Below are 12,500 nucleotides of genomic sequence, written 5' to 3' on the forward strand. Positions count from 1 at the left end.
GCATGTACAAAATGCGTAGCTAACATGACAAATTATATTGTGTAGATACAGTACAAAACAAATGTGTAATATAAGCATTTAACGTTTACAGTTTATAATTTATCTTTGTGTGTGCATCATCACGGGGTTGTCTCCTGGCACTTTTTACTAGAACCAGCTAATTATGATACGTGGATTTTCGAGATACAAACACAACAAAGAACAAAATGTAATTATGGTCAGAGGATGCTTAGCCCTAGAAGTGCTTTCGCAGTATCTGTAACAGGCGAGAAAAACAACAGCCCGCCTGGCACCTATCCACAAAATTTGGAACATATTAATTAAACAGTGCAAAGTCATGTATGTGCCACGGGAAAGCCAGAGTGGGCATGAACACCTGCTGGGGTTTAGGGGGTGTTCTTTTAGGATGTATATCTCAAACAAACAAGCAAAATATAGGATAAAACTGATTCTCCGTAACGACAAGAATCAAGGCCAACAAAAAGGAAATACCAAATTGCAAGAGACAGAAAGAAACCATTAAATCAGGACATTCCTGTACACGAAGGAACAAATCCTAGAGTCCTATATGCTCAACAAGAAGACTTCAAAAGATTGTTTTGCTACTTTCTTCAATGCGCAAACAGGTAAATATGGTGGAGGAGTCAGGCAAGCAGGAGATAATTCTATTCTACAACAGTACAAATGTTGTGGTGGACACCTTTGCTCAGATATGTGCCACATCCCGCAAAACTAAAATGTGGCCGCTTTGCCTATTTTATGGCATGGTTAACGTAGTAACGCTGAATTCATTCATCATTTACACTGAGAATGACAAGACTGAAGAAAAACACTCTGGTTATGAGGAATTACATGCAGGCATTAGCTGTGAAGCTGACCAGACCTTGGGCAGTTAGCAGAATAAATACACCAAATTTATTCTGTGGTCTCAAGCTATTCATCTCAACTAAGTTCAACCTGCCATCACCTGCTGGTGATGGTGATGGTGATCATATTGCAGGCTGTCGGCACAGGTGTTGCGTAGGTGGGAGACGGTCGCGCTCTCTCCTGGATTCTTTTCTATGTGGCATCGCAGTGTGTCATAGTCGGGAAACGGGCGCTGTCTCGGCTGTCTTGGCCAGTCTTCCAGCCAACCAGCTGCCTCGGAGCTTCACCCCTGCGCTGCAAGAGGTGCACTGAACGAGGCAACAAAAAAAATTGCAATAAAAAAGTCCACTTGGATGCTGGTTTCCCCTCCGAAAAAAAAAAAAAAAATGCCAAGTAGAATAAACAACTAATAGAGGATAAGTGTCTTGAAATCTCTCTCTTGAGAGTTCAAGTCGTAGGAAGGAAGAAGTACATAATTAGGCAGGGAGTTCCAGAGTTTACCAGAGGAGATGAATGAATGAGAATACTGGTTAACTCTTGCATTAGAGAGAGAGAGAGAGAGAGAGGCTGAAGACATGATGAAAAGCTTTTCTAAAAGAGTGGTATAAGTGGAATCCCCGCCCCACACTTTTTTTCTCCTAAGTCTATTAATAGTGGTGCTCCTCAGAGTTCTGTTCTGTCACCCGCTCTCTTTGTATTATCAACTCCTTTAATCTAACTCATTGCCTTCAGCCTCTTTCTCATCCCTCAATGTTACACCTCTTGCCATCTTCTATCGCTATTTTCACATTTACTGCTCTTCTGATCTTGCCTGTGCATGATCTGCATGCTTCTCCTCCCATGGCTTCGCTGCACAGGACATTCTTCTTTCTCTCATCCCTATTCTGTCCACCTCTCTAATGCCCTTTTTCTGGTAAACTCTGTAACTACCTGCCTGCTTCTGTATTTCCTCCTTCATATGACTTGAACTCTTTCAAGAGGGCATTACGTAGGTCGGTTTTTTTTTTTTTTTTTTTTTTACATTTTTTTTTTGTTGCCCTTGGACAGTGACCATCATCTAAATACATAATAGTTTTTTTTTCCATAACTAGACATATTTCTATATAATATTTATTTTAAGGAGCCTTTAGGAAATACTTAATTTAACGCTGCCAGCCATGCTGGTATGAAAATAAGCATATGATCGAATTTATTGTTGTATATATATGGCTGATAAAACTATTTGAAATGAGAGAGAGAGAGAGAGAGAGAGAGAGAGAGAGAGAGAGAGAGAGAGAGAGAGAGAGTGTGTGTGTGTGTGTGTGTGTGTGTGTGTGTGTGTGTGTGTGTGTGTGTGTGTACAATACGTTGGACCTTGCTCTAAAATGTCATATATACGCATGCATCACGAGTTGCCTTGCCATTCCACTGATTCTTGGCTGTGTGGAGCTACGACTGTCAGGTAGGCACTGGTGTATTCGTTTATTGCAGCTTAAGTTCAGAATGTTTATATCTTGTTATATTTGTGTGCCTTGTACTTAAGAATATGCACTTGAATGAGTTACTGTATGTAGGAAATACTTAATTAGTCTTCAAGCCACCAATGTAAAACTTTTCATCGTTGCATCTCGTAATTATCTCTCTCTCTCTCTCTCTCTCTCTCTCTCTCTCTCTCTCTCTCTCTCTCTCTCTCTCTCTCTCTCTCCAACAAAAAATAACACATTGAAAGTCATGATTCCCACAATACTTTATGTGGTGTATATACATTTTTATTTTTTTTTAAACAATATAAAGGATGGTTCTTAACTGCACAATAGGCTAGTTACAACGATTTTCTATTCTTGATCGGCGTTTGGATAGATTATTATTATTATTATTATTATTATTATTATTATTATTATTATTATTATTATTATTATTATTATTACTACTACTACTACTACTACTACTACTACTACTACTACTACTACTACTACTATTATGAGTCATCAATATCATTTTTCCTTTATTTACTTATTTAAGGAATCTAAAATGTTTCAAAGCTTATTATATACTATTTGGATATCTGGTTCGGTTTTTTTAAAGTGTAAGATAAGATAATTATTATATATATAATTATATATATATATATATATATATATATATATATATATATATATATATATATATATATATATATATATATATATATATATATATATATATATATATATACGAGTATATATATATATATATATATATATATATATATATATATATATATATATATATATATATATATATATATATATATATATATATATATATATATATATATATATATATATATATATATATATATATATTATGTATTTATTTTTTTTTACCATAAGGTATTTTTTTTTATAGAAATCATGAAGATTTTAGGAGGGACACTGGCTGGGGCAACAAAGATCCAATAAAAAAAAAAAAGCCCACTGAGATGTCAGTTCCAGTAAAGGGTCCAAAGCAGTAGTAAAAAAACTGAAGGATGAGTGTCTTGAAACCTCCCTCTTGAAGGTATTCAAGTCATAGGAAGGTGAAAATACAGAAGCAGGCAGGGAGTTCCAGAGTTTACCAGAGAAAGGAATGAATGACTGAGAATACTGGTTAACTCTTGCATTAGAGAGATGGACAGAATAGGGCTGAGAGAAAGAAGAAAGTCTTGTGCAGCGAGACCGCGGGAAGAGGGGAGGCATGCAGTTGCCAAGATCAGAAGAGCAGTTAGCATGAAAATAACGGTAGAAAACAGCTAGAGATATAATATTACGGCGATAAGAGAGAGGCTGAAGACAGTCAGTTAGAGGAGTTGATGAGACGAAAATCTTTCCATTCCACCCTGTCTAGAAGAGCGGTATGAGTGGAACCCCGTCCCAGACATTTGAGGCATACTCCATACATGAACGGATAAGGTCCTTGTACAGAGTTAGCAGCTGTGGGGGGTGAGGGGTGAGAAAAACTGGCGGAGACGTCTCAGAACGTCTAACTTCATAGAAGCTGTTTTAGCTAGAGATGAGATATGAAGTTTCCAGTTCAGATTATAAGTAAAAGACAGACAGAGGATATTCAGTGTAGAAGAAGGGGCAGTTGAGTGTTATTGAAGAAGAGGGGATAGTTGTCTGGAAGGTTTTGTCGAGTAGATAGATTTAGGAATTGAGTTATTGAGGCATTGAACAATATCAAGTTTGCTCTGCCCCAATCAGAAATTTTAGAAAGATCAGAAGTCAGGCGTTCTGTGGCTTCTCTGCGTAAAATGTTTACTTTCTGAAGGGTTGGACGTCTATGAAAAGACGTGGAAAGGTGCAGGGTGGTATCATCAGCGTAGGAATGATAAGACAAGAAGTTTGGTTTAGAAGGTCATTGATGAATAATAGGAAGAGAGTGGGTGACATGACAGAACCCTGAGGAACACCACTGTTAATAGATTTAGAATAACAGTGACTGTCTACCACAGCAGCAATAGAACGGTCAGAGATGAAACTTGAGATGAAATTATAGAGAGAAGGGTAGAAGCCGTAGGAGGGTAGTTTGGAAATCAAAGCTTTGTGTCAGACTCTATCAAAAGCTTTTGATATATCGAAGGCAACAGCAAAAGTTTCACCAAAATCTCTAAAAGACTCATTAAGAAAAGCCAGAAGATCACCAGTAGAACGGCCTTGACGGAACCCATACTGATGATCAGATAGAAGGTTGTGAAGTGATAGATGTTTAAGAATCTTTCTGTTGAGGATAGATTAAAAAACTTTAGATAGGCAGGAAATTAAAGCAATAGGACGGTATTTTGAGGGATTAGAGCGGTTATCCTTTTTAGGAACAGGCTGAATGTAGGCAAACTTCCAGCAGGAAGGAAAGGTAGATGTTGACAGACAGAGCTGAAAGAGTTTGACTAGGCAAGGTGCAAGCACGGAGGCACAGTTTCGGAGAACAATAGGAGGGACCCCATCAGGTCCATAAGGCCTTCAGATGGTTTAGGCAAGCGAGGGCATGGGAAACATGATTGCGAAGAATTTTAATAGGTAGCATGAAGTAGTCAGAGGGTGGAGGAAAGGCAGGAACAAGCACAGAATCGTTCAAGGTAGAGTTTCCAGCAAAGGTTTGAGCGAAGAGTTCAGCTTCAGAAATAGATATGATAACAGTGGTGCCATCTGGTTGAAATAAAGGAGGGAAAGAAGAAGCATAGTTATTGGAGATATTTTTGGTTAGATGGCAGAAGTCACGATGGGAGTTAGATCTTGAAAGGTTTTGACACTTTCTGTTAATGTAGGAGTTTTTGACTAGTTGGAGAACTGACTTGGCATGGTTCCGGGCAGAAATATAAAGTGAATGCGATTCTGGTGATGGAAGGCTTAAGTACCTTTTCTAGGTCACCTCTCTATCATGTATAGCACGAGAACAAGCTGTGTTAAACCAAGGTTTGGAAGGTTTAGGTCGAGAAAAAGAGTGAGGAATGTACGCCTCCATGCCAGACACTATCACTTCTCTTATGCGCTCGGCACACAAAGACGGGTCTGTGACACGGAAGCAGTAGTCATTCCAAGGAAAATCAGCAAAATACCTCCTCAGGTCCCCCCAGCTAGCAGAGGCAAAACGCCAGAGGCACCTTCGCTTAGGGGGATCCTGAGGCGGGATTGGAGCGATAGGACAAGATACAGATATGAGATTGTGATCGGAGGAGCCCAACGGAGAAAAGAGGGTAACAGCATAAGCAGAAGGATTAGAGGTCAGGAAAAGGTCAAGAATATTGGGAGTATCTCCAAGACGGTCAGGAATATGAGTAGGGTGTTGCACCAATTCCGCTAGGTCGTGGAGGATAGCAAAGTTGAGGGCTAGTTCACCAGGATGGTCAGTGAAGGGAGAGGAAAGCCAAAGCTGGTGGTGAACACTGAAGTCTCCAAGAATGGAAATCTCTGCAAAAGGGAAGAGAGTCAGAATGTGCTCCACTTTGGAAGTTAGGAAGTCAAAGAATTTCTTATAGTCAGAGGAGTTAGGTGAGAGGTATACAGCACAGATAAATTTAGTTTGAGAGTGAATATAGTTGTACCAGATGGTTGAAAACTCAGAAGATTCAAGAGCGTGAGCACGAGAACAGATTAAGTCGTTGCGCACATAAACGCAACATCCAGCTTTGGATCGAAAATGAGGATAGATAAAGTAAGAGGGAACAGAAAAGGGCTACTGTCAATTGACTCAGACACCTGAGTTTCAGTGAGGAAAAGAAGATGAGGTTTAGAAGAGGAGAGGTGGTGTTCTACAGACTGATAATTATATCTTAGACCGCAAATGTTGCAGAAGTTAATGAAGAAAAAATTGATGGGGTTGTCAAGACACTTAGGGTCGTTGTCAGAAGGGCAGTCTGACATGGGGACATTTATGGTCCCCTCCACAGATGGGGACTCCGAGGCTGGTGTAGGAGTCGCCATGATAATTTTAAAATTTTGAGTGAAGGATGTGTGTGTTATTAGGTGCTTGTAGTTTTGTGTGGAGGAAGAGAGTTGTCTTTTAGAGAGTAGGCTGTGACTGCCCCCTTGTGTTGTGAGACACGAAGGGAAACGTTCAACGAGGTCACAGCTGGGTTTAATGATAATTTTACAACTCCCCCTGATTCAGTGCTTTAGACCTCACAAGGAGTAATATATATACGAGTATATATATATATATATATATATATATATATATATATATATATATATATATATATATATATATATATATATATATATATATATATATATATATATATATATATATATATATATATATATATATATCATGCACTTTATATTTTTGCCCGGAACCATGCCAAGTCTGTTCTCCAACTAGCCAAAAACTCCTTCATTAATATAGTATCAAAATCTTTCAAGGTTTAACTCCCCACCGTGACTTCTGGCATCTAGCCAAAAATGTCTCCAATAACTTTGCTTCTTCTTCTTTCCCTCATCTGTTTCAACCAGATGGCACCACTGCTATCACATCTATCTCTAAAGCTAAACACTCCGCTCAAACCTTTGCATAAAACACTACCTTGGATGATTCAGGGATTGTTCCTCCCTCTCCTCCACCCTCTGACTACTTCATGGTGCCTATTAAAATTCTTCACAATGATGTTTTCTATGCCCTCGTTGGCCTAAACCCTCCTAAGGCTTATGGACCTGATGGGGTCCCTCCTGTTTTTCTCCGAAACTGCGCCTCCGTGCTTGCACCTTGCCTTTCAACTCTCTCAACATCTACCTTTCCTTCTTGCTGGAAGTTTACTTACATTCAGCCTGTTTCTAAAAAGGGTGACCGTTATAATCCCTCAAAATACAGTGCTATTGCTTTAATTTCCTGCCTATTTGAAGTTTTTGAATCTATCCTCAACAGGAAGATTCTTAAACATCTATTTCACAACCTTCTATCTGATCACCAGTATGGGTTCCGTCAAGGCCGCTCTACTAGTGATCTGGCTTTCCTTACTGAGTCTTGGTCATCCTCTTTTAGAGATTTTAGTGAAACTTTTGCTTTTGCCTTAGACATATGGAAAGCTTTTGGTAGAGTCTGGCACAAAGCTTTGATTTCCATACTACCCTCCTACCGTTCTCTGTAACTTCATCTCAAGTTTCTTTATTATTATTATTATTATTATTATTATTATTATTATTATTATTATTATTATTATTATTATTATTATTTATTATTGTATTATTATTGTTATTATCATTACTATTATTATTATTATTATTATTATTATTATTATTATTATTATTATTATTATTATATTTATTCCATTTCATCTATTTATGTAGTTATTATTATTATTATTATTATTATTATTATTATTATTATTATTATTATTATTATTATTATTATTTCTTGCTCAGCAATTACATTTACTGGGTATGTGGAGCGCCAGTCCCACGGCAAACATCGAACCGATAATATATATATATATATATATATATATATATATATATATATATATATATATATATATATATATATATATATATATATATATATATATATATATATATATATATATATATATATATATATAGTGTTCGCGCAATGCTAGAAATATACATATGAAGTACATGTAATTGTTGAAAAAATTATAATAAAATCAAACTAATTACTAATAATCAAACAGATAAATAAATAAATATATTGTGATTAATATAATTCAGAGTGTTAAGCAATGTTCATTTTTCACAATAATTTGACAGCTGTGTTCTTCAGAAGCTCGTAATCGGGAGGAGGATGGAGTTTCACCCTGCCAATATAAAGACGTGTGCAGTGGAGCGCATGTTGTTTGTATGGCTGTGGTCTCGTGGACGATCAGTTCGGTGCATAGCGAGGCAGACATGCAGAAGCCCTACCACTGTACGGAGATGGTTAAGACGCCTGCAAAAGGAAAAATATTTTGTTGGCCACCACAAAACGGGAGGTCTTACTCTGCTACCTAGAAGCGTTGAGGAAATTTTCATAAATTTGTGCAATAATGTTCACAGCACCTCATTGTATTATGAAATATTTAGATCAGTTTTCAATGACAGTTCATTAACTCAACACAAAAGCTTTCATGAAGGTTTCTCTCGCTATGACGTCAATCCCGCTAAGAGGGCTGCTTTATTTTCATACTTGCGACGGCTACCGCTGCTCCATCTGAATTTGTACCGCACTGCTTCCACACACCTCCAGGGAAACTTGCTGTCACGTACCCTGCAAATGGGATTGTATCCTACTTGAAGTGTTATACAGTTCTTCAGGGAAGCAAGTCTTTTATACTATGTTTATCTGGTGAATAAAGAGCTAAAGAATATTGATATCGTTTTTTTTTTTTCTTATTACTGTGAAATATACAAAAGAGTAGCGGATTTATATATCAAACAAAACATACAAAATAAAAAGCACACAGGTTTGATGCGCATGAGTATATGCGTATAATGTGAAGAATGTAGACTAGTCCCCTTCATAACTTCTCAAACGTGATTTGAAGGAAGTGGTAGCCAATCATGAAGTAAAAAGCATGAAAATCCTTGAATTGATCAAAACTTCACACAAAAGACACCTCACTGCACGCTCTTCTCAACACGATTCGTTATGTCCTATTCATACACGTCTCTTCTCTTTTCTATTTCACTAACATCTGCAGCGCCTTACATGGGTGTTTAAAATACTTGTATCTTCCACATGTATACACTCGTACATAAGAAGAGGACGAAGCAGAACTGGTAAATATTCCTATTTTTTCCATATCACTGGCGTGCTCTTAGAAGTGTCTGTCATGGCCCTCAGTTCTTCTGCAACAACTGACTTGTAAACTTTCATTGTCCTTCCTTTCCATTTCTTTAGACTCACTATAAAGGATTTATATCTTTTCACTCAAAGTAGGTGATTTATTTTGTTAAATTATAGAATTTGCACATCAGCATTATATCTTTTTAGGACGTCCGACCAACAGGACAAGCCTGTGTATACGCTGGTCTCACTTCCAGATCTTCTCTAATCTGAATATTCCTTTCTCTTCTTGTAACTTCTTCTTCTTCTTATAACTTCTTATAACTCTTCTTATAACTTCTGTCTCAGCTCCCTAGATCTCTGACACCAGCTTTGTTGTTACTGTCCAGCATTCAACAACATATAATAGTATTGGTTTTAAAATTTTATTAAAGATTATTACCTCACATTCCTTAGGTATATATCTGTCTTGAAGTAGAAGGTAAAGTGCGTTAACATTTGCATTGCATTTTTCGACCTTTTTATTAATTTCATTCTCATCAAGATTCCTCTTACTTATAATGGTACCAACATACTGAAAATTTTTTTGTTTCTGGTAATCTTTCTCCTGTTCCACCTCTCTGCCGACCACCATCACTTTTGTTTTTCTTGTATTTAGAGTCATTCTATTTCTTGTCACTCTCTCTTATCATCTGCCCGCCGCAATTTGGAGAGCACCAGGAAAATCTGTTATGATAGTAACATCATCTGCTGATGCAGAAGTTTCCCCTCTTGCAGGATTGACATAATTTTTGAGGCATTTATCTATATAGATGATAAGAAAGCAGGGATTAATCTTATCGCACTCCAGTCTTCACTTTATACCGCTCTCCCTCTACTTCACCACAGTTAACCAGTCTACAGTAGTTTAAATACATACTTTTCACAACTTTAATTAATGTTGGGTTTATCCCGCAGTAATAATCTTCCAAGAAGCGCCATTGTCTATTTATGTTTATCCTACCAAAAATTATTTGAAGATCTACAAAAACTATAAATTACTCTTCTCTAGCAAAATTTTCGTAGCAAACACAGGATCAATAGTGCTCCTCCGTGGTCAATATCCATACTCACAGTTACTTAACTTGTTTCAACGAATCTTTAGATTGCATGTTCTCTTTCATATATCTTTCATATATATTTCCTACATTTTTTTTTTTTTATGTAGGAGGGACACCGGCCAAGCGCAACAAAAATTTAATAAAAAAAAAAAAACCCACTGAGATGCCGATCCCTGAATAGGGTCCGAAGCGGTGATAAAAAAAAAAAAAAATAAAGAAAGAATAAGTGTCTTGAAACCCCCCTCTTGAAGGAGTTCAAGTCAAAGGAAAGTGGGAATACAGAAGCAGGTAGGGAGTTCCGAAGTTTACCAGAGAAAAGGATAAATGACTGAGAATAATGGTTAACTCTTGCATTAAAGAGGTGGACAGAGAAAAAAAGTCTTGTGCAGCGAAGCCACGGGAGGAGGGGAGGCATGCAGTTAGTAAGTTCAGAAGAGCAGTAGGCATGGAAAATAGCGGTAAAAGATAGCTAGAGATGCAACATTGCAGCGATCAGAAAGAGGCTGATGACAGTCAGTTAGAGGAAAGGAGCTGATGAGACGAAAAGCTTTTGATTCCACCATTTCTAAAAGAGCGGTATGAGTGGAACCTCCCCAGACATGTGAAGCATACTCCATACATGGACGGATAAGGCCTTTATGAAGAGTTAGCAGTTTTGGTGGTGAGAAAAACTGGCGGAGACGTCTCAGAACACCTAGTTTTATAAAAGCTGTTTTAGCTAGAGATGAGATGTGAAGTTTCTAGTTTTGATTATAAGAAAAGGACAGACCGAGAATGTTCAGTGTAGAAGAGGGGGACAGTTGTGTGTCACTGAAGTAGAGGGGATAGTTGTCTGGAAGGTTGTGTCAAGTTAATAGATCGAGGAATTGAGTTTTGAGGCCCTGAACAATGCCAAGTTTACTCTGCCCTAATCAGAAATTTTAGAAAGATCAGAAGTTAGGAGTTCTGTGGCTTCCCTGCATGAACTGTTTAATTCCTGAAGGGTTGGACGTCTATGAAAAGACGTAGAAAAGTGCAGAGTGGTATCATTAGCCTAGGAGTGGATAGGACAAGAAATTTGGTTTAGAAGATCATTGATGAATAATAGGAAGAAAGTGGATGACAGGACAGAATCCTGAGGAACACCACTGTTAATAGATTTAGGAGAAGAACAGTGACCGTCTACCACAATAGCAATACAACGGTCAGAAATGAAAGTCGAGATAAAGTTACAGCGAGGAGGATAGAAACCGTAGGAGGATAGTTTGGAGATGAAAGGTTTGTGCCAGACTCTATCAAAAGCTTTTGATATGTCCAAGGCAACAGCATAAGTTGCACCAAAATCTGTAGAAGAGGAAGACAAAGACTCAGTAAGGAAAGCCAGAAGTTCGCCAGTAGAGTGGCCTTGACGGAACCCATACTGGCTATCAGATAGAATGTTGTGAAGTGATAGATGTTTAAGAATCTTCCTGTTGAGGATAGATTAAAAAACCTTAGATAGGCAGGAAATTAAAGCAATAACACGGTAGTTTGAGGGATTAGAACGATCACCCTTTCTAGGAACAGGCTGAATGTAGGCAAACTTCCAGCAAGAAGGAAAGGTAGATGTTGACAAACAGGGATGAAAGAGTTTGACTAGGCACGGTGCAAACACGGAAGTGCAGTTTCGGAGAACAATAGGAGGGATCCCACCAGGTCCAAAAGCCTTCCGTGGATTTAGGCCAGCGAAAGCATGGAAAACATTATTGCGAAGAATTTTTATAGGTAGCATGAAGTAGTCAGAGGGTGGAGGAAAGCAGGAACAAGCCCTGAATCATCCAAAGTAGAGTTTTGAGCGAAGAGTTCTGATTTAGAGATAGATGTAACAGCAGTGGTGCCACCTGTTTGAAATAAAGAAAGGAAAGAAGAAGAAAAGTAATTGGAGATCCCTTTGGCTAGATTCCAAAACTCACGAGAGGAATTAGATCTTGAAAGATTTTGACACTTTCTATAAATGAAGGAGTTTTTGTGGCTAGTTGGAGAACTGACTTGGCATGGTTCCGGGCAGAAATATAAAGTGCATGAGACTCTGGTGATGGAAGTGGGCTACCTCTCTATCATGTATAACACGAGAACAGGCTGTGTTAAACTAAGGTTTGGATGGTTTAGGTCGAGAAAAAGAGTGAGGAATGTACACCTCCATGCCAGACACTATCACCTTTTTTATGCGCTCAGCACACAGAGAATGATGTTTTTTTTTGCAGCGGCGAGCCTTGTGGAAGGTAGCCAACCGCCCGGTCTGAGGGTGGCGTCTTCAGCCGGAATCCTACCGGATGAGAGCTTGGTAGGTAGGTTTCGCCA

This window comes from Scylla paramamosain, chromosome 41, assembly GCF_035594125.1.
Source record: "Scylla paramamosain isolate STU-SP2022 chromosome 41, ASM3559412v1, whole genome shotgun sequence".
NCBI lineage: Eukaryota > Metazoa > Arthropoda > Malacostraca > Decapoda > Portunidae > Scylla > Scylla paramamosain.